Below are 22,158 nucleotides of genomic sequence, written 5' to 3'. Positions count from 1 at the left end.
TTATTCGAGATTATAGCAATAGGGATCAACTCCACTGCAGTAAGAGGAAGTGGTCACCTCAGTCCTCAGTACAAGGACAGGTGGGGATTTGTGACCAACAAGCAGAATGCCTAAGAGGAGACATCAAGGGTAGGGGATTCTTGCTAAACTGACAGACTGTTGCTGAAGGCAGGCCAAGGTGTTACAATGTCAAGGGATAAGAGATAAGGAATTTAATCTGTTATCAGGGGTGATCAGATATCAAATATTCTCAATATTGACTTAGCAGGATTCTTATTAAAACTGGGCTAGACAGGCCACAGACAGGATAAGAGTCATGGTAGAAAGCTAGTTGAAAAGATGGTTCAGGGGATCGAGATTAAAGTTAGGTTGAGAAGAGTCTTAGTCATAAACTCACTAGTACTACATACTTTTTTTCAGTTGTGGGAATTTAACCCAGGGGCCCTCTACTACTGAGCTAAATCCCCATTGTTTTTATTTTTTTTAATTTTGAGACAGGGTCTTGCTAAGTTGCTGAGGCTGGCCTCAGACTTGTGATCCTCCTACTTCAGCCTCTTGAGTCTCTGGGATTACAGGCATGCACCATTATTGTAGTACTATATGCTTTTACATACAGTGAACCAGACATGAAAAGGAGAGCAGGAGGAAAGAAGGAAAAGAAGGATAGAAGGAAAGGAGAGAGCAAAAGAGTGGGGACAGGAAAGTTTGTAAAATTGTCTTCCAAATTCAGACTGTTCTGAGTGTGGTTACATATTTATTTTGTGGGGTAGATAGATTTGATCTTTGAAACAGCCAAAAGAGGGCTGGGGATGTGTCTCAAGCGGTAAAGCACTTGCCTGGCATGCATGGGGCTCTGGGTTTGAGCCTCATCACCACATACAAATAAAATAAAGATGTTGTGTCCACCAAAAACTGAAAAATAAATATTAAAAAATTCTCTCTCCCTCTCTCTCTCTCTTTCTCTTTCTCTCTCTCTAAAAAAAAGAAATAAACAGCCAAAGACATTTAGGGCTAAGTATAAGAAGTGTATTAAATTAAGTAACACTGTTAAAATTATAAAGCAATGTGTTGGTTAATGGTTCTTGTGTGGTTTATAAACAGGGTGATAAATCTCAACCCATTTTTCCTGGAACTTTCCCAGTTTTAAGACTGGAAATCTTCCTCAGTTTCAGGTAAGCAAAAAATTTTTGCCTAAGAATTTCCCAGTTTTATAGTCCCATGTCCTAGGAAACTCCCCAGTCCTGGGAAAATTTAGCATGGTACATCACCCTATTTAAAAAAAAAAAAATGCCCTTTAGGTAATTTCAGACAATATGTTTCAAATGTATTTGAAGTCATGGGGTATGATAAACTAGGTGTTTAGCTTTCAATATAAGTGTTATTTCAAACCAAAATTAATTTAGTCATATACTATGTGAGAAAATAATGTTCACCCTGACTCCCATGTAATTTGATGAACCTGCACTTAAATACTTTGATTCAAATACAAGGTCCAAACACTTCTCCACAATGTTCAGCTAAAGACAGCTTGCTTAGTAAATTGAAGTATTTATGTACAATCATGTATGTTTTCATTTTATATTAATATCTCTTTATATGTTGCTATAAAATTCTTACTTGGAAAAAAGACATTCATTCAAATTTGTCATTCATTCATCTGTAAACTACAGTAAATGTAGTTACTGTGTGTAGTATGGAGAGAGAGAAAGAGAGAGAGAGAGACAGAGAGAGAATGTGTATATGTGTGTGTATGTATGTGTGTGCACTCGCACGTAAGCGCGTGTGCGTGATCTTCCATGGGGAAACAACCTTCTTTATCATCTTCTTTTCCAAACTAATTCATCTGCATGTTCACTCATTTTACCAAGAAATGTGTTGTTCCTTTAGAAGGCATTTTTAAGGGCTAGAGAGATATGAAGAGGACCAGATGACAAAGCCTTGCTCAGAAGGGTCCATTGCAACCACTTTGAATAATCCATAATTTATCTCTTTAAAGTCCATTTGTATGAGGACCTGCCTCCATGGAAAAGAGGAAGACTGGGAAGGGATGTGGCTGTGTGAGAATGGGACATATCTGAGGCTAATTGGAGCTAAAGAGGTGGAATATTTTAGGGGGACCCTGAATTAAAAACCACTTAGTTCCAAAGAGCCAACACTTTACAAGATTGGAGAGAGAGAGAGAGAGAGAGAGAGAGAGAGAGAGAGAGAGAGAGAGAATCCAAATATGATGACAAACTAGGAACCCCAACTGAGAACAAGCAAGTTATAAACAGAATATAAATGTTTATACTTAAACACAGGTAAAAGCTAGCACACATTAAGGTAGTTTTCCTGACTGTTTTTATAGGGTGCCAGCAGCCTTACCCTGATGTAGGTGGAGGCTCTAACCAGGACTGACTCTTCCACTTCTCACTTCAATGGACTGTGTTGTCCAGTTTGAGTGGCTGCCAAGCCTGAACATGCTTGGGTGGGATCTCATTTGGGTGGGGACATTTCATGTATTTGCTTCTCTTAACTGTCATCTTTTCTATTGGACAAGTTACCAGAGATGACTGTGGCTCTGCTGGGAATCCAGACACTTTTGCAAGATTTCTAGGCTCTTCTAACTCATTTGTTTTAAGTCTAAGGGAAAGTCTCAGGGAACAAGGCTAGCAAGAGCTGGTGTAAATAGACCTCATTTCTTTTTTTCTTTTTGTGGTGCTGGGGGTTGAACCCAGGGCTGTGTACATGTGAGGTAAGCCCTCTACCAACTGAGCTATATCCCCAGCCCTGGACCTCATTTCTACTAAGAAGCAACCAGAGACAACTACAGCATTTCCATCATCATATTTACAATTTTTTTCTTGCTATAATGGAAAAACTGTCCTAGAGTCTAAGCCTTTTAGACCTTGCCATTCAAGCCCTGGAGCCTCTCTTACCTATTGAAAGATTTTGCTCTTTCCATCACCCAGTGTCCCCAGCATCTCTAAATTTCCCCCTCTCTAGTCAATCATTGCCATCAACATGTAAATGAACCCCTCTTCTCCTGCCATTCAAGTTTTCTTACATTACCATTTCTAAAATGAGTTACTAATACTTAAGGTCTTCACATATTTCTTCACTTCATATTTGCATTTGTGACTTCCACAATCAGGTTTTCTTCCATATATTTCCACTGAAGCCATTCTTCTCAAGATCAACAGTGAGCTCCATATCACCAAATCCTTGGAACAATTCCTGGTTCTTCTCCTTCAGTGGACCTTCTATAGGACCTTTCAGTGCTATAATGATATAGTGCTATAATCTAAGTGGTCTACTGAGACCACTTAGATTCTGAGTCAAAGCTCCATCTCAGTTTTCCTTCTATGTTCCTGATTGGCTTCTTCTCAGTCTGTTGTCTCCTTCCTCTTATTCCCAATTTTTGAAACTGTTTAAACTTCTTCTGTTCTTTAAATACACTCTTCACTTTTTAGGAGATCCTATCCAGTCCAATGGCTTTAATTTCTATCTCTCTGTCAATAACTCTCAGATATATATTCTCCAGTCCTGACATTTCCACTGAGATCCAGACTTAGCAAATCCTACCACCTACTTGACATTTCCATTAGATGTCTAATAAGCATTTAAAATGAACATTTTCAGAATAGAACTTGATCTTATCTCCCAAACCTATTTCTCCCAGTTTTCTTCATGCAGCTGTTGACTGCAGTAGTTCAGGAAATAAAATTAAGGCTCATTTTTGACTGCTTTATTCCTCTTGTACCTAGACATCACAATAGTCAAATTGTGTGAGCCCCTGCCTGACTTGATTACCACTATTAGTGATGACCAGAAATGTCTTCAGAATTCCCAGCAGATGATTTCCAGGGGTGGTCCTGTGGTCTTCCCTTCAATATGGTATGAAATGGTAAATCCAAACTGCTTGAGGTAGGTGACTCTGCTGCAAACTGAGTTTCTACCTCTCATTTAGCTACTCAAGCCTCTTTGAAAAATAATTCTTATTCTCACGGAGGATGAGCAATTAAACTTCTCCAAAAAACAATTTCCTAGAAAAAGGAAACTCATGGGTGGAGTTACCAGGGCTGGGTCCTCCTGAGGTCTACTGTTTCCAACCTCAATGGTTGAAGACAATCATGTGGACTGGACTGGGTCAGGAAGATTAGGGAAAGGTTGAAGGGAATTAAGCAAATCTTCTTAGAAGGCTACATCTACATCTGAGAACAAAGAAAAGCCTCCTTCCCTTTTGAGAATGTCAATTTTTATTAAAAAAATCAAGAAGAAATGTGTAAGAAATTATCTAATGAATTCCAGCAATTGATAAGTATGTTTGATGAATCATATGGGCTCTTGCTCTGGGACTATGAAGACTTGAGCAGATAACATGGCTAGACAGAATTCCATCTAGGAATTCCTCCATTTTCTTTAACATGTACTTTTCAGGGCTGGCCTGCAGGTGGTGGTGTAGCCCACAGAGGACTACATAGGCAAGGACTAGATGGGACATTAGATCCAGATACCTGTTGTTAGAATTTTGTCTAAGTAGATCTTGCACCCAGATATGATTCATTCAACCCAAGAAGATGACAATGACACTGCACAGGTAAAAGGACACCATAATGTCAGATTACCCCTCTCCCATTGATCTCAAAGCTCTTGGATTGGTAGTCAGAGATATCTATAAGCTCTTTCATGTGCAGATAGGTGATGAGCAAAAAAAAAAAAAAAAAAAAAAATCCTTCCAGATACACTCAAGATGTTCTTCCCATGTAAGGTTGCTAATATCTACTAAAGGGCAGGTGTGGTGGCTCACATCTACAATTCCAGTTTTGGAGGCTGAGGCAGGAGAATCACAAGTTGGAGGTCAGTCTGGCCAACTTAGCAACATCCTGTCTCAAAAAGAACATTGAAAGGGCTGGGGATTTAGCTCAGTGGTAAAGTGTCCCTGGGTTCCATCCCGAGTACCACACACACACAAAAAAAAGAGGGGTCATCTATTGGTTAAATGGTCAATTCTGTCATGATGCTGGTGTAGCTTGCTCCCAGACTCAATATAGCAGGTTAGTATCCTTCCCTTCTGCCTCTCCTCCCCCCACACTCCACCTGTGCCAAAGCTTGGGACTAGAATTGCTGTCCATACCTGGCTTGGCAAAAAGTCAAACATATTATTTATAGTGGGGTCACAAATTCATTTCTTCAATACTCAGATGGGCAAGGAAACTGCCACCCGCTTCTTTATTTTTCTACGACTTACCACTTGTCCATAAGGAATTGAAAAAAAAAGAACTCTAAAATTATCCCATTCAGTTAAACTTAGTTCAGTTCAATACTTCAGATGGCTCCTTTATGTGAACTCTATTTAGTTTCCTTAGGTAAAACACTAAGTATTTACACTTTTCTCTCCATGGTCTTGTTCTCAAGTTAATGTCTGTGTGTACTGAAGTCTATGAGAGCTTAGATAAGCCATGTAACTGCTATTACCTGGATCCTTATTCCTTAGTGGCAGAGTGACTGCACTGGTGACCACAAAAGTACCATTTTTCCAGTCTAACCTTTTGAAATAAAGGGATTATCTCTGGAATTATGATTCTGGTCACCTCAAAGTTCCTATTCAGCTACTCCTTTTTTTGACCAGAGTCCTCTGATGTACCTCTGTGCTCTCAAAACTTCAGTGTCTGGTCAGAACACAGAGGACTTGCTGGATCATCTGTACAACACTCCTCCATGTGGGCCCAGGAATGATGGCTCAAGTGCATCTATCAACATTCCTCCCTCTACCACCTCCTCACTCTTACTCCTTGCCAAGAATCTGGCCTCTGGCCTTCTTTCCTCTTCTTTGTCTTCCTTGTTTCTTCCATATCCCTTGGAACTGGGTGGGGCATTGGTTAGGCAATTCATTCATTCATATATTATCTCTCTTGTAGGCTAGAGCAATGTGCCTCATGCCCTAGCTTTTACAAGTGGAAAGAATATCTTCTCTACCTTTAAGAAAAGACACTATGGGCTGGGGATGTAGCGTGCTCGCCTGGCATGCATGCGGCCCGGGTTCAGTCCTCAGCACCACATACAAAGATGTTGTGTCCACCGAAAACTAACTAACTAAATAAATAAATATTTTAAAAATTCTCTCTCTCTCTCTCTCTCTCTCTCTCTCTCTCTCTCTCTCTTAAAAAAATAAATAAAATCCCTTCTTTACAAAAAAAGAAAAGACACTATGATTTGAGTCTATAATAAATCTGAACTTCAAAAATCTTTCTGGGTAATGTCCAACTAAGTCTTTCTGTGAAATCAATGCAAAATATAATCTAAATACAAAGATAAAAATTTACTTTGTTGTTCTAGGTCTACTCTGTGCAATATGGTAACCACTTGCTCCAGGTAGCTATTTAAATTTAAAATAATTAAACAATTAAAATTTTAAATTTCAGGTTCTCAATCACATTAGCCACTATTCAAGTTTTCAGTAGCCATATGTGACAGGGGTCACTATATTGAACAGCAAAGATGTACAACATCAATATCATTGTGGAAAATTACATTGAACAACTACTCTAGAGGAAAGCTACACATCCTCCTTTTCTAAATCAGTAAAATGTTTTATTTGAATGGGTATGAAGCTTCCTGTAAGAATAAGTTCTACAGAATGTGACACTAAATCTGAAAATACATTTTGAAACAATTACTTGTCATAGTTCTTGCTCTGGATTCTCTAGAAGATGGGTTAGTCAATAAAGCCCCACATACTTCCCCAAGTGCCATTGTTGTTCTCTGTTTTTCCTAAGAGGAAGCTACATAAATTTTGCACTGTGGAGCCCAGTGAAAAACCAGAATTGTATTAATAAATTTCAAGACAGCAACATTGGTGCAATAATCCAAGTTCTGGGTTTTTATTTTGGGGTGGGGTGTGTGTGCTCAATATGATGACATAGATTTCACACCTATGAAGCTGACCTTTTCTAGGATAATCACATCCCGAAGAGAAATCAAGGCATCTCTGTGGGTTTACTGGGGAATGTGCTCATGAGCAGCAATGCCAGAGCCCACAGCTGCACCAGTGCTGGCCAAGTTCAGATGTTAACTCAGACAGCTGGCCAAGAAATGCCTGTGGCTAGAGGTAACTGACTAGCCAAATCAAGTGACAGGAAGTGAGGGCCCCAACATGTACTGGAAAGCCCCTTACTGAAAGATCAGGGCATGTAAGCTGCTTCTGTCTGCATATGTTTCCATCATGGCAGGGGGTGGTGGAGGAGGGCGGTGTCCATCGAGAAGGGCTAAAACCATCACAGCCATCATTCTAGAAATTATTGGAGGACAAAGAAAAGGCAACACACCCAGGAACTTCAGCATGGAGAATGATGTCTAACTTTCTTACTTGCACTCTGGATATGAGCAGAGCATGTGTGCAGAGAAGAACCTACCTGCCTTAATTTGAGAGGCAAGGGGATTCATGAAGAAGCCAGAACTTCAGAATGAATGATCAGAGCAGAGGAGCAAGATAGAGAAAGAGAATCTACTCGAAAGTCAACTAAACAGAAACTGAGAAAACCACACAAAAACAAAAGAGCTGAGGTGGAAGGTGAGACTTGGAAGTTGTAAACATTCTGTAAGATAAGTAAATTAACTCCCACAGCTTTTTAGAGTGTAGCAGATTGGAACCTACACATAGAAATTCTGGCAATGCAGTAAAAATATAAATAAATAAATAAATAACTTTTAAATAAACAGCTGAATGTAAAAGATAGAAAATAATTTTATAATAAAGAGACGAAACAAAACCCACATGGATTTAATCCGAGTTGGCCCTCTGGTTCCTTTGATGGTTAGACTATTTGGTTCCCCTTGAGGATTTGTTCAAGTGCCCTTGTCTCTCATACTGACCCCTGGCTTTGAGCAGATGAAGGCTGGCCCAGAACTCAACTGGAGACCTGGCCACCTTCTCTGTCCAAGTTTAGAAGCTGCTTAAGGGATCTCCTTGAGCTCTCTGAGACACAGAGTCTAGATCACACATGTCCTTGAAGGAAACCCTCTGAGGACCACCCGCTGTCATGGAAAAGAAGTAGAAAAGTTCCACCCTCCAGCTTAGAAAAGTTCCATGGAAACCTGGGTGTTAAATTTCTCACAGAAGTCTTTTAGTTTTAATCCTGACCTCCTCTAACTTACAGTAGAAATGAAGGGGACAATTAAGGACAAAAAAAAAACTATATCAACTCAAGGAAGGAGAGAAGAAGAACAAATCAAAGTTAAAGAATGGTAAATAGAAAACAAATTATTTCAGTAATCAAAATACATGTAAATATCAATATACTGAATTTGCCTATTAAAGAGCAGAAAAATTTTTTTTAGATGGGAATCTTACTATATAGCCCAAGCTGGCCTCCAGTGAACCTCTGGCCTCAGCCTTCCAAATTAGAGGGACTACAGCCATGTACCCCTATACCCAGATGAGATTTTCAGAATTTTAAGCAATTCAATCATGTACTGCTTATAAGAGGCATACCTAACACATGATGACATAGATAAATTAAGATAGATAAAATGTACTAGAAAAATATTTTTTAAATTAAACATATAAAATATTATTAATTTTTTGAATTTTATGGCAAAAATATAAGGTATAGGGCTGGGGTTGTGGCTCAGTGGTAGAATGCTTGCCTAGCACGTGGAAGGCATTGGGTTCTATCCTCAGCACAATATAAAATAAATAAATACAATAAAGATATTGTGTCCCACTACAATTAAAAAAGTTTTTAAAAAAATATATAAGTGATAATGACAAAAAAATAAGAAAAAATTATATTGATGAAATAGTCATTTGGAACTTCAGTGTGTGTGTGTGTGTGTGTGTGTGTGTGCGTGTGTGTAAGAGAGAGAGAGAGAGAGAGAGAGAGAGAGAGAGAGAGGGATACATTGTCAAAATTAGAAAATAATCAGTTTTAGAAGATGTTAACAACATATAACTTTACACCCAAATCACAGGAGACACATTCTAGCACATATGAAACATGTACAAATTGGACTATAGGGCTAGGGCTGTATGTAGCTCAGTGGCAGAGCACTTTTCAATCTTTAGCATTGTATTACAAAAATAAACAAACAAAATAAAGGCATATTGCCCATCTACAACTACAACATTTTTTTAAAAAAGCTCACTATGTCTAAAGCAAATCTCAAGCAAATACCAGTGGTCTAAAATTACATAAAACATGTTCTCTGACATGAAACAATAAAATCAGAAACCAATGTAATACTTACACTACCACTATCCATTTTAGAAACTTTTAAATAACTATTAAGGGAGAAAATGAATGGAAATTTCAAATGTATAGTACTGCTCAGACAATGAAAACCCTACCAAGATACATGGCATGCAGTTCAGTTCATAACTTTAGGATTTCCTTCTTTTAGAAGGGAAGTTAGAGTTTTACATGCAAATACTAGAAGAAAAGGAAGCATATATCCCAAAGATTAAAAAAAATTCTGAGGTTGGAGGTGTGGCTCAGTGATAAAATACATGCTAACATGTGCAATACCTTGGGTTCAATCCTCAGCACCAATTAATTAATTGATTAATTAAAAATCCAGAATAAAGAAAATAGAAGGAAAGAAGAAACAACAGAAGAAGAGACATAAATGAAAGGGAGAAAAGTCAACAGATCGAAAAGCTAGTTTGTCTTAGAAAACTAATAAAATGTACCTGGCAAAATTGATTGAGAGGGAAAAAATAGGAAAATTATGGAAAAAAAAGGTCTTGACTCTAGAGTTGAGATTTTTAAGTATAAGTGAATGCAATAAACATTATTATAATAATAAATTTAAAAATGTAAATCGACATTTTTCTAGAAATATACAAATTACTAAAAGTGAGATGAAAAACTTGGCAATCTGTTTATAACCATTAAATTAATTAAATATGTAGTTTAAGAAAAAAATTACCCATTAAGTACCGTACCAACCGTGTGTGTGTGTGTGTGTGTGTGTGTGTGTGTGTGTGTGTGTAGGGTTTCACCAATTTCCCAGGCTGGCCTTGAACTTGCAATCCTCCTATCTCAGTCTCCTGTATTGCTGAGAATACAGGCATGTGCTACTGTGTTTAGTTGCAAACAAATTTTTGAAAAAGATAACTGAGAGGGGATTTGCTTTACCAGGCTAATTATAAGACTATAATAAAAGGATACATACTCACATACACTTACAACACACACACACACACACACACACACACACACTCATACACACACACATACATATACATGGAATCTTCGTATGGAACAAACTGGCTCACATATCCATAGGAAGAGGTAAACATTAGATAAATGATGCTAAGTCAACTGACAGTATACAATGAAAGAGAATTCAGATATTCACCTGATGCCATAACAAAAGTACATTTAATCTGCATGGATTAAAACCTTAAATATTGGTGGTAGGGGGGGTTTAAAAAGAAAGTATAAGAGAATGTTTGCTTTACATTTCTTCAGGTTTCTTAAACAAAATACCAAAAGCATAAATGATAACAGCATGATAACTTACATTAAAACATAAAAAGTCCATTAGACAAAAGACACAATAAACAGTCTGGGAGAAGTTATTTATAATACGTATTATTAGGTATTGGTATACAGAAAATGAAAGATCCTCGTAAATCAATTAGAAAATACAAGTAGTGCAGCAGAAAAATTGTCAATATTTAATTGTTAAAAGGAAGCTAAATAATACAAAAAAAAAGTTTTTTTAAAATTCTCAACTTCAGCAATAAATGTGACTTAAAACCACAATAAGGTACTTTCTCATGCCCATAGGATTGGCACTGTTAGGAAGTCTGAGAAGGTTAAGTGTTGGCTAGGATGTGTGAAAGAGGAGGAGGAGGAGGAGGAGAAAAAAAGAAAGAAAAAATACTTTTATATTTGGCTGATGTGAATGTTTGTCATTAAAAACCACATTAGAGAACACTACTATGTTATCAAATAAAGTTGGTGTGCACGTACCCTGTGATATGGCAATTCTTGTAGGTATATAGCCTAAAAAAAATTCTCATACATATGCCTAAAGAGACATGAAATAGATGTTTATTGTGGCAATGTTTTTAACGATTAAAAAGAAGCTAAACTTTCAAAAATAATATAACTGTGGATAAATAATTGGTACTGGAGTCACAACACAAATAACAAATACACACATACTAAATATATAAAAATGAGGCTGGAAGGATACAAGCTAATTTCAGGATAGTGATTACTTTGGACAGAGAGCAGTAGAATTGGGCAGGGGAGCTGTAGTTAAAATGTATCTGTAGTATTAAAACAAACAGAAAGATTTACATTCATTATCACAACATGTCAACATTGGTGAAATCTGCTAAGAACAGTGAGTGTGGCTCATATTCACAGACCAATAAGAAATGATTTCCAGACTTGTTAAGGAAAAAATAAAGCTGTGGAGGAATGTAAGGAATGGACCACCATTTGTGTAAAATCTAAAAGGAAGGCTCTGCTTGTTCTGTTGGAGATTTCTGAACAATACAAAATTAAATTGCCAACAGCATTGACCTCTGAGTGAGGGGAAAATTGGGGAGCAGGGGTCAATTATGGAAAAAAACTTATTTCATGTAAATTTTTTTCAATTATTGGGCTGTTTATCTCTTGAATATATTTTCTCAATAAGAAAAAATTAAAGCAAAAATTATTGTAATTAAAAATGATTCATACCCCACTTAAAGCCAAAATCACTCTTTCAAAGACTGTTTTACATAAAATGTAAGTTTACCCTTATGTTTGCCATCCTCCCGAATGACGATTTTTCTCAAGCATTCTTGCTAATAAGTTCCTTGTGATCAGTCTCACAGGAACATGCACTCAGCCTGCTGCATCTGCTTTAACTGTGCATCTATTCATATGGGATGACTGATACTTTCCCTAATAAATCTTACCATTTCCCCTGCTAGAGAAATGAGTGCTGACTAAATGGCTGATGACACATTGGAATTATTTCTACACTTTCTTATACAGTAAGACAAATCAACCCAAAGCAGAATTCCTGTTATAAACACTAACAGCTTTGGAGTATATCAGAGATGGGGGTAATACGATGAACCCAGTGAATCTAGATTTTTTTGCCCAGAGACAGACTGAGGTAATCTGAGAGCAAAGGCAGAATTTGGAGTTCCTAACCTCAGATGTTTTATTTCCATGAGCCTATTTACAATCAAGAGATCTATCAGATCTAAAACTCAAATACTTTAAGTAGTGAGTATTCTCCTGTATTTAACACTGAATTTTAAAAGTGATTTGTGGTTCAGAAGCTAATTACCTTCCTGGAACAGTGATTTCAAACCTTTTCAAACCTAGGACCACTTTAGGGGACAAAACAATCTCAAACAATTGGATCTTATCACCCTCTGTCATCCTGAGCTGGACACCTAAGGCCCATGCACCCTTTGGTGCACCATGCAAAGTTCTGGTTAATACCACCTTGCAGGTTGTCAAGGAAGCAGGGCAGTGGGGTGGGAGAGGAAAGGATTACAGTCATCTCTTTTTCATGTCTTTCATTTCACAACTTCTTCCTTCCCATGCCTGCAGGTGTGCTCACTTGCCTTGCTCCAGAGCCAAGAGACAGGTCAACTTTACTGCTTCTTATCCAAGTTGACAGAGGTTATGGCAGCAGGGTGGTAACTCTGCCCGATGTTCCCAGGCTGCAGTTGGGATGTATCCAACAGCAAAGTCACTCGGTAAACAGTTCTCTGTTTCTCTTTCCCCTAAGTTGGCTAGGCCCTAGTACCACCCACTCTTTAATTGAAGACAAGCCCACAGACCAGAAACTTCACAGATCACCCTGTCTTAAAACAAGTCTTTTGTTAGGTACAAAATATCATCTACAGAGTCATCCATACACTACATCATTTCAACTCCAAACCTAATAGAGGTCTTTTTTGATGGTTTGACTTTTCTATTTTCAGTAAGATTTCTTGACCATCATTGAGTTCAATGTTCAAAAACCTTATTGTGTCTTTTTATGCCTTTCTTTATGTCACAGGGGGAAAGGTGAAGGGGAGATGAACAAACACTGTGTTTAGCAGTTATTTATCTTAATATATTTATAAACTAATTGGAAAGATAAACATCAATGTGAAAAAATTAAATAATTCAGGAAAAAATATCTTTAAACACCACAAATGAGGGGTTGAGATCAGAGAGTCATGGAAAGGTTAGGAAAAGAATCAAGAAAGGTGTGTGCTGGAGATGGGATTTGAAGGAAGGGTGGAAAGTTGAGAAGTCTCCAGGTGTGACAGAATGGTCAAAACCTCAGAGGGTAATTTCAGCAGAGCAGATTGTGGGACTGTCAGAGACCAGTCCTAATAAAGCAAAGCTGACTCCAGAAAACAGAAAAACAAAACAAGCAAATAAAACCAAGGGACCAGGGGCATTAAGAAGTTGGTGAAGAATATGTTGAGTCCTAGAGCTCAAATAAAATTTTTGAATCATGTTGTCCACCTGCACACCTTCATTTTACAGATGAGAACACTGAGGATTAGCATCATAAAACAATTTCACCATATCAGGTAACACATTAGTACCAGAGTAGAAATTCAACTCCAGGGCTTCTCACTCCCCATGCATCACACTTGGCTTCAAAACACAACACTCATGCTCAGATGACACCAAGGCCTGCTGAGGCCACTGACATACTAATGATAACAGCATGATTAATTCCAAATTAGATGCCTTATTGAAGGGATAAAGCTCATTTTGTGCATAGATATTTCTAAAAATTTCTTTTCTTGAATTGCATTACATATTGCATTATATTTCATCTCTAATTAACATTCAAAATCTTCCATGACTCTGACTGACCTTTCTGACTTTATTTCCCAACACTCCCCACTGTAGGGCCTCCACTCCAACAAGGAACATCCATTCTGTTTTTGACTTTTGCCAAGTTCAGGCTCACTTCTGGGGGGCATTGCTTCTATCATTTCAGCCTCTAAGATTTTTTTGCCCATTTTCAACCTCAACAAAAACCTGACGGCTCAGTTAGGGTCTTTAGCTACCTCCTCTGCACTCCAACTTAACTCAATGCAACCTCATTCATGTCAATAAAATTTTATAGAGGACCTGCCATGTGGTAGGCATTCTACTAGACAGTAGAATTCCAAGATAAGAAAGGCACAGGTGCTACCTATTCTCAGGGTGATAAGAGTAGAAAGGGAATGCAAACACAAAAACAAATCTTTGTCACCCAGACTCATAAAAGTAGGCACAAGAACCTCAGAGACAGTAGAGTCTAGAGGGGTGGAGGGGGAGGAGACCTCACTGAGACTGATGTCTCGGCTCCGTTAATGGTGGAACAGCAGTTCATCAGGCCTTTACTGGGGGAGGGAAAGGAAGGAAAAGGCCATTCCAGACAGAGAAGATTGGATGTGGAAATTTACAATATCTGGTGACTTTGGTTTTGGTATCAATTTTTTGACTCAAGTAGGTTTAGGTTTGGCACAAGGATTTGGTTTGCCTTCAAAATAGTGTGCAAATAAAGGAACAGAAAGTGAAAAGACCAGAAAAGTGGTAAGGGGCTCTGATGAAGAGCAGTGGAGACACTGTTAAGTGGGACAACTTAAATCAAGTGTGGGGGGAGGGTGGTTCAGAGCAATAAGGACCCCTCCTTATATTCAAGCAATTAAGTGAAGGTATGTGAAGAAAAGTTCTGGAGACAGACTTTGAAGAATGGGTAAAATTTCAACGGACTGCAATGGAGGTAAAGTCATTAATTACATCATTAGTGGAAACTGCAAAGCGACCACTTAATTGCTGATTGTTCCAGGTATGCTAATTTTTCTCTCCTGAGACATATTACCTAAATTCTTCAAGGGCAGGCATTATTTTTCAAATTTCTTTATAATTGCTCCTCCAAGTCACTAACAAAGCTCTGGATACAAAGTAGGTGTTTGATCAATTATCAATAATCTTTTGGAGTACAGCAAAAAAAAAAAAGAAAGAGAGAGATAAAAAGAAAACCCTCATATTTGTTCATGACAGGAGCTTGTTTTTGACCTAAATCTGTTGCTAAGAATGAAAATTCATAAGCTTTTATAAATCCATATTTGAAATGAAGATGGTGTGTAAAATTGGAAGCTTATGGTTGTCTAATAAAGAACAGAAGATTCGAATTAAAGCCAAAATTCCATCTCTAAGCAGCCTTTCTCACTGTGTGGGCATCGCAACTGCTAAGTTTGTTTAATAGATCAAATTAAATGGATGACTGCTTTTGAAGGGCATCTTAGGGACTTGGGACTTAGCTTTGCTTTGGTGTGAATTTCCCTAAGCTCACTACAGACAGAAGTATTCAGTCTTATTATCTGAAAGTCAAACCACTTTTAGATATTGGGGAGAATGATGTAAATACTTCAAGAAGGACCATTTATACATGTTATTTATTTTTCTTGCTGAGGAAAAAAAAAAGGAGCATTGAGTTTCATCAATTCTTTCTCCCTGACCCAAATCTAATAGAGCTCTGAAAAATACTCTGACAAAAAAGTGCTCTAAGTGCAAGGGATAATTTATGTTAAATAAAAAGAAATGTTGTTTTCATGTGTTCAACAGTGTTCATATCACATTACATATGTTATTTTTAACTCATAAGTAGTGAGATACTGTCAAGCAAGGATGATATTTCAAATAGTTAACAGTGGTACAGCATGTAAACTAACATTCAGATGAACCCCTGAACAATCTGGCTGGATTCCAGTTGGTTCACTGACCTTGCATACACACCTACATGGAAGCCCTATTGTAGTAGACTGCAAAGCTAACTTTGTTCATCCATTTCCCTTCCAGTAGCAGCCACACTTTTTCCTTTGGCGACCTACCCTCCCTCAGAGGAAATGGCCATCATGGGACTCTACATTTCCTGGGTCACAAGGGAGAAGCAAGCAATCTGCATTTTAGCCAATCAAAATGGGAAGCGGGGGGGGGGAAATCCCCCCAATCAAAATAGTACATTTTCTTGATCTCAGTAATTAGTTGAGGGTTATGTGTATGAAAGAGTTTAGGCCAAGTAGAGTCCTCCCCAGAAATTTTCATCTGAAGTTAAGGGGATGATTTTCTCTATTTAAGAGATTGCTAAACTTGAAGGATGTAAGCCCAAGGCACTTGGAGCCCATCTTATCTTTGTAGAGAAGAAATCTTAACCAAAGACTGAAGACAAGAAGAAATAAGAGAACCCAAGAAACATGAGACACAAGGTTCTGAAAGCAATATTTGGGCTTCTGGAAGGCAGGCCTACAGCCAGATATGATCTCCTAGACTTCCTAGCTACTCAAGGAATATTTTTTTCTTTCTTTTTTGTTTTTGCATAAACTAAATTGAGTTGAACTTCTGTTCCTAACACTCAAGTAAGAACTGATTAATAATCATGCCCACAAAATACAGTCTATATGATTTGTATTACACAATACTGATGAAATCTTTAAAAATACAAATCTATGTAATTTCTATTGCACAATGCTGATGAAATCTTGAACTTGATTGAAAACTCTGCTTTAAATTAAGTTTTTCTAAGGCTCTATACCAATGTATCATGTAACTAGAAGCCATCATGGGCCCTTAATTGGGGAATAACAAAATAGAGATGGTGTTTTGGAAAAGTTTGGCAGGCACGAGATGTATGCAAATAATCAAAAAAACATGTTCATACATGTACTCAGGAGTATATGTGTGTATGTGTGTGTACATATATATGTATGTGTATATACATATATATATACATATATATATGTACATATATATACACAAACATATATATGTACATATATATACACATACATGTATATGTATATATATACACATACACACATTCTTAATTTTCAAAGATGCCAGATGCCATTTCTTTTTGTTAGCACAACTGAAAAGAACTATTATTGCTAGTACCATTAAAATGTTTGGAAATTATTATACCCTCTTCCTTTAAATTATTTAGAACATGGAATCAGGTTTACTACATTCATTTATCCTGTAAGCATATTTTAGGAAATTGCTATGCACAGGTTACCAGTGTAGGCACTAGGGATAAAAAAGATGAATGAGACAACTTCTCTGCCCTCCAGGAGCTAACAGTCTAGTAAGAGAAACAGAAGTGTAAATAGATAAAGGGCATAAGAATTGGTGGTGTCAGCACCCTTCCTTCTACTGGAGGTGGTCTCCTCTTCCTCCTGGGAAGCACAGGTATCTGAGAGCTAGATACAAGGAGCCCAGGATAAATGCATAGCTCCCCAGTGTTCCAGGCTAAACTGCTCAGTAAAACCTAGGATTTTCTGGCATTTCAGGCTCAACTCAGATGCAATACTATTGCTTTGAATTTATTCTTTGATTTTTAAAGAACTTTCTCACCAGAAAGATAATGAGTTAGGTATCCAATAGTTGATGAATATAGTCTTGTTTTAACTCTCATTGCAAGGCTAGATATGGTCTTTAGGAAATTACTTTGGTTGATTTATGCTTCAAATCGAAAATTAAGGTTAGATTCTAAAAAGCTTAATTACCAACCAAACGCTGGAGAGCACAGAGAGGGAACCACCAAATTTACATTTTCAGTCATTGTCAAACCTATTTATTCCCAGCCATCCTTTCCTACAGAGGCAGAGCAGCGAGGTCTTGAAGTGGATTTCTTCACAAGAAATTCCTTGAGGCTATGTCATTTTCCTCAATTCCTCATTGGAATCTCATGATAATTTAACCCATAGCTGGAATTCACTTAGAGGTTCTCAGAAGCTAGAGGCCAAAAAGACAGAGTCAATTTCTTTCATCATTTTTCCCCCTCTTTAGTTCCTGGATCTTTCTGAGTGTTGTTTTGTTTTGGTAGATGAGAGAGATACTTAATAAATGAAGAGAAAAAAAAAAGTCTCCCATTTCTTTTTTCCCTTTTTATTCTAACTGGCTTTTTTCCCCCACTGTGGACTTCCAAATGAGATGTAATCTAAAATGGCTTATTTTTTTTCCCAAAGTAACTCTTTCAAGGGGGAAAAGAAGCATCAATTGAGTTAGATTACTTGTTATAAACAATTTAGTGCCTGAGTTCTAAATTAAGCTAGAAAGAACTTTGGAAATTACCTTGCTCAAATTCCTCAAATATTTCAAATCTTCAAATATTCAGACTGGTTTTCCCACACAGAACTAGACAGTAGCACAGCCAAGAACCCAGATCTCAGAAGGCATTTGGTATTGCTAGAAATTCCCTGCCCATTTCTCATAACAACTGTTACTGCTTTCATGAACCTACTACTTTCCCATCACTCTGGCCCCCTACCTCAAGGGAAATTAAAATCTACTTAGCACAAAGTCCAGATTTCACCTCTAAAATTTCTCATCGCCCATAGCAAAATATTATCAACACTTTTCAGGAGTTATCCTGTCATTTGTTATCTGGGTCTCATGGAGTCCCATTCCCTCTAGAACTCTATTCTTTTGTTTTGTAATATTTATTTTTTAGTTATAGCTGGATACAATATCTTTATTTTTTATTTTATGTGGTGCTGAGGATTGAACCCAGGCCTCACACTTGCTAGGCAAGCATTCTAACTTCTAAGCCACAACCGCAGCCCTCTGAAACCCTATTCTACTAATAGTTTTGTTTTATCTGCATAGGGATCCTCACTCCATCTGCATCTCCTGTTCAATATGTAAACATGCTTGCATATGATATTTATGGTGAGTTTGTCCCCCATTCCACAAACTCTTTTCTTTTCATCATAACAAAACTTAAGAAAGTTTACACATTCTCAACTCTCAGTCACTCCTTCAACTTCAAAAATCCAACTTTTTTTAAAGAATTTTTTTATTGTAGATGGACACATCCCTTTTATTTATTTATTTATTTATTTATTTAGTTAGTTAGTTAGTTATTTTTATGTGGTGCTGAGGATCCAACCCAATGCCTCACACATGCTAGGTAAGAACTCTACATCTGAGCACAACCCCAGCCCCCAAAATCCAACTTTGTTACTACTATTCTACTAAAAATGTGTGGTCTAAAGCCATCTGTGCCTTTCAAGGACATTTTTTTAAATTGAGAACTTGCTTCTCCTTTGGCTTCCTTATTCTCCTCTTCCTGTTGGTTTACTTCTAGGTTTTTCTTTCTTCCTTCATTCATTCCTTAATTACTGATGTTTCCCAGGGTTCTGTTCTCGGCAGCATTCCTTCTTATTCTCTCCTACAAATGATAAGTCTCATTTATGCCTCAGCCCTCACACACATCTATATAATGTACACATACCATTTAAAGGAAAAGATTACTCCTAGATATTCAATGGTGACAAATTATTTTTATTGTAACATTACTTATTTAAATATAAAATTAAATTTCTATGTTTATAGTTGTTATATGACTTTACAACTAAAACTTTGCAAAATGAATGCAAATAAAACCAAACATCTTTAAAAAACCCTCATAAAATGAAATAAACATTAATTTGTGTGTTAGTGATGTTGTTTTTTGAAACTAAATTGCTGCCTCACCAGCAACTGGTTGCTAATAACATGGCTCTTCTTAATTGAAATAGAGCTGAGTGCTGTGTGATGATTCAGTTCTCCCACCCCTCTTCTCTATTCAAACTACAATGAAACTTCTTTCACATTGGCAAGCACAAAATGACACTTGACCTGATTGCATATTAAGCCTGGCTCTATGACACTTGGCACCAGCAGGATTATAAACAGAAATACAAATGCTGTCACTAGAGTAAGTTGTCAATACTTACTTACATGGTGGTCATCCAAATAATCCAGATTATGGTTGAAATGAAAACATGAATATAAGCATGAATATAAAAACCAATGTAGTGAACACACAAATCCCTGAAAATACATGTGGAAACATCCCAGAGATCTGGGGACCCCAACTTTGTGAGTTTCAGATCTGTATCTGCAGCTCAAATCCCTCTCTCAAGTCTCTACCCTGTATTTCCAACTGCCTACTAAAAATTTTTCTACCTACATGACATCGCAGATGCAACATGTCCAAACTGAACTTGTTATCATTCCCCACACACACACCCACCTTAACTTCTATTCCCAATCTTAGTTAATGACATCATCATCTACCATGATACCTAAGCCAAAAATTTAAGTCTCATCCTAGATTCTTTCCTCTGCCTCACCGCCTACATTCAAGTCTTATTGATGTTACTTCCTAAACTTCTTTTAAATCAATTGTCCCTTTACCTTTGACCCAAAACTTCTATTCAGAAACTATCTCAAGGAAATAATCTACATATTTAGAGTTGAGGCAAGTCTAAGGGAACCAAGAAGGGAGAGTAAAGGATACTGAGACTGGCAACGGTGGGAAGCCAATACTAGAAGGCCCAAAAGGGAAGGAAATGTGAAGCTGTCATTGGACCTCAATGAGAGTTGTAGCTCCGATAGGAGCTGTGGCCATAAGAGACTTTGGTAATAACAGCCTCTGACAGAAGGCAGCCAGATAGAGGAAGCCACCCTCTCAATCTTATGGAATGTCCTATTTAGGAACCTAACCAGAAATCAGAGGGCAAAGGAACCCAAATGATAACCAGCCTTATAGAACACAGAGCAGAGCAGAGAAGAATATTTAAAAAGAATTGAAGCTCTTTTTTATTTAATTAATTTATTTTAATTAGGTATATATGAAAGCAGAATGCATTTTTGATTCATTGTACATAATTGCAGCATAACTTTTCTTTTCTCTAGTTATACATGATGTAGTGTTGCACATATGTGCAGTCATACATGTACCTAGGGTAATGATGTCCATCTCATTCCACCATTTTTCCTGCCCCCATGCTCCCTCCCAACCACTTCCTCCCCTTTGCCCAATTAAAGTTAAAGAAGGGCATCTAGATTGCTTCCACAGTTTAGCTATTGTGAATTGAGCTGCTACAAACATTGATGTGGCTGCGTTACTATATACCAGATGCTGATTCTAAGTCCTTTGGGTAAAGACCAAGGAATGGGATAGCTGGGTCAAATGCTGGTTCCATTCCATGTTTTCTAAGAAATCTCCATACAGCTTTCATAAGTGGTTGCACCAATTTGTAGTGCCACCAGCAATATGTATGAGTCTGCCTTTTCCCCCACATCCTCACCAACACTTATTGTTGTTTGTATTCTTGATAACTGCCATTCTGACTGGAGTGAGATGAAATCTTAGCATTGCAGCTCTTATACTTGCATTCCCATGTTTATTGTGGCACTATTTACAATAGCCAACATGTGAAATCAGTCAAAGTGCCCATCAACAGATGAAGTGATAAAATATGTGAAATCAGTCAAAGTGCCCATCAACAGATGAAGTGATAAAATAATATGATATATATATATATATATATATATATATATATATATATATATATAGAGAGAGAGAGAGAGAGAGAGAGAGAGAGAGGAGAGAGAGAGAGAGAGAGAGAGAGAGTACTATTCATCCATAAAGAAGAATCAGATCATGTCATTTGCAATAAAATGGGGTGACCAAAGGTTATGTTAAGCAAGATAAGCCAGACACAGAAAAACCAGTACTATATGTTTTTTCTCATGTTTTCTCACATATGGATAATTGGAAGAAAAAAAAAGGATGACTTAAACACGGAAGACTGACTATTAGGAAAGGGGAAGATGACCACAGAGAAGGGAGTAAAAGAGAGTAAAGGGAGAGTGAAATGATCACAGCACAATGAATGCATATGTGGAAATGTCACAGTGAAACCCATTGATTTGTACAATTGACACCTGTTATAATAACAAGAATTGCAGCTCTTATGAGTATGAGTTAGCTTTAGCACCCCTACTCAACAGATGGTTTGATTTACCAGAAAATAAAAGCAATTGAAATGGAAATACTGGAAGAAAAGGAGAAAGAACTTCTGGGAATTAGGGTGTTCTAAATAGCCAGATATTCTCAGAACTTAGAAAACCACGTGCATGCCCAGGGTGGGATGCATGCTGGAAAAGACCTGAGAAGATGAAGCCTTTGCCTCTGGCTGGTCTCCAGGCTCTGTGCAAGCAGGAAACAGAAGGCTGAGGCAGAGGTGTGGAGCCTGGTCTGAGTAATGAACGATTGTTCTAAGCCAATCTCCCAAGACTGGGAGAAGCTTTTCTTCTTTCTTTTCCCCTTTCCCCTGCCATTTTCCCCCTTTTAAATTTTTTGTTTCTCTTTTTCTCTTATGTTAAT

The sequence above is a fragment of the Callospermophilus lateralis genome, unplaced genomic scaffold, assembly GCF_048772815.1.
Source record: "Callospermophilus lateralis isolate mCalLat2 unplaced genomic scaffold, mCalLat2.hap1 Scaffold_127, whole genome shotgun sequence".
Classification (NCBI taxonomy): Eukaryota; Metazoa; Chordata; class Mammalia; order Rodentia; family Sciuridae; genus Callospermophilus; species Callospermophilus lateralis.
Note: the sequence above shows the minus strand (reverse complement) of the source record.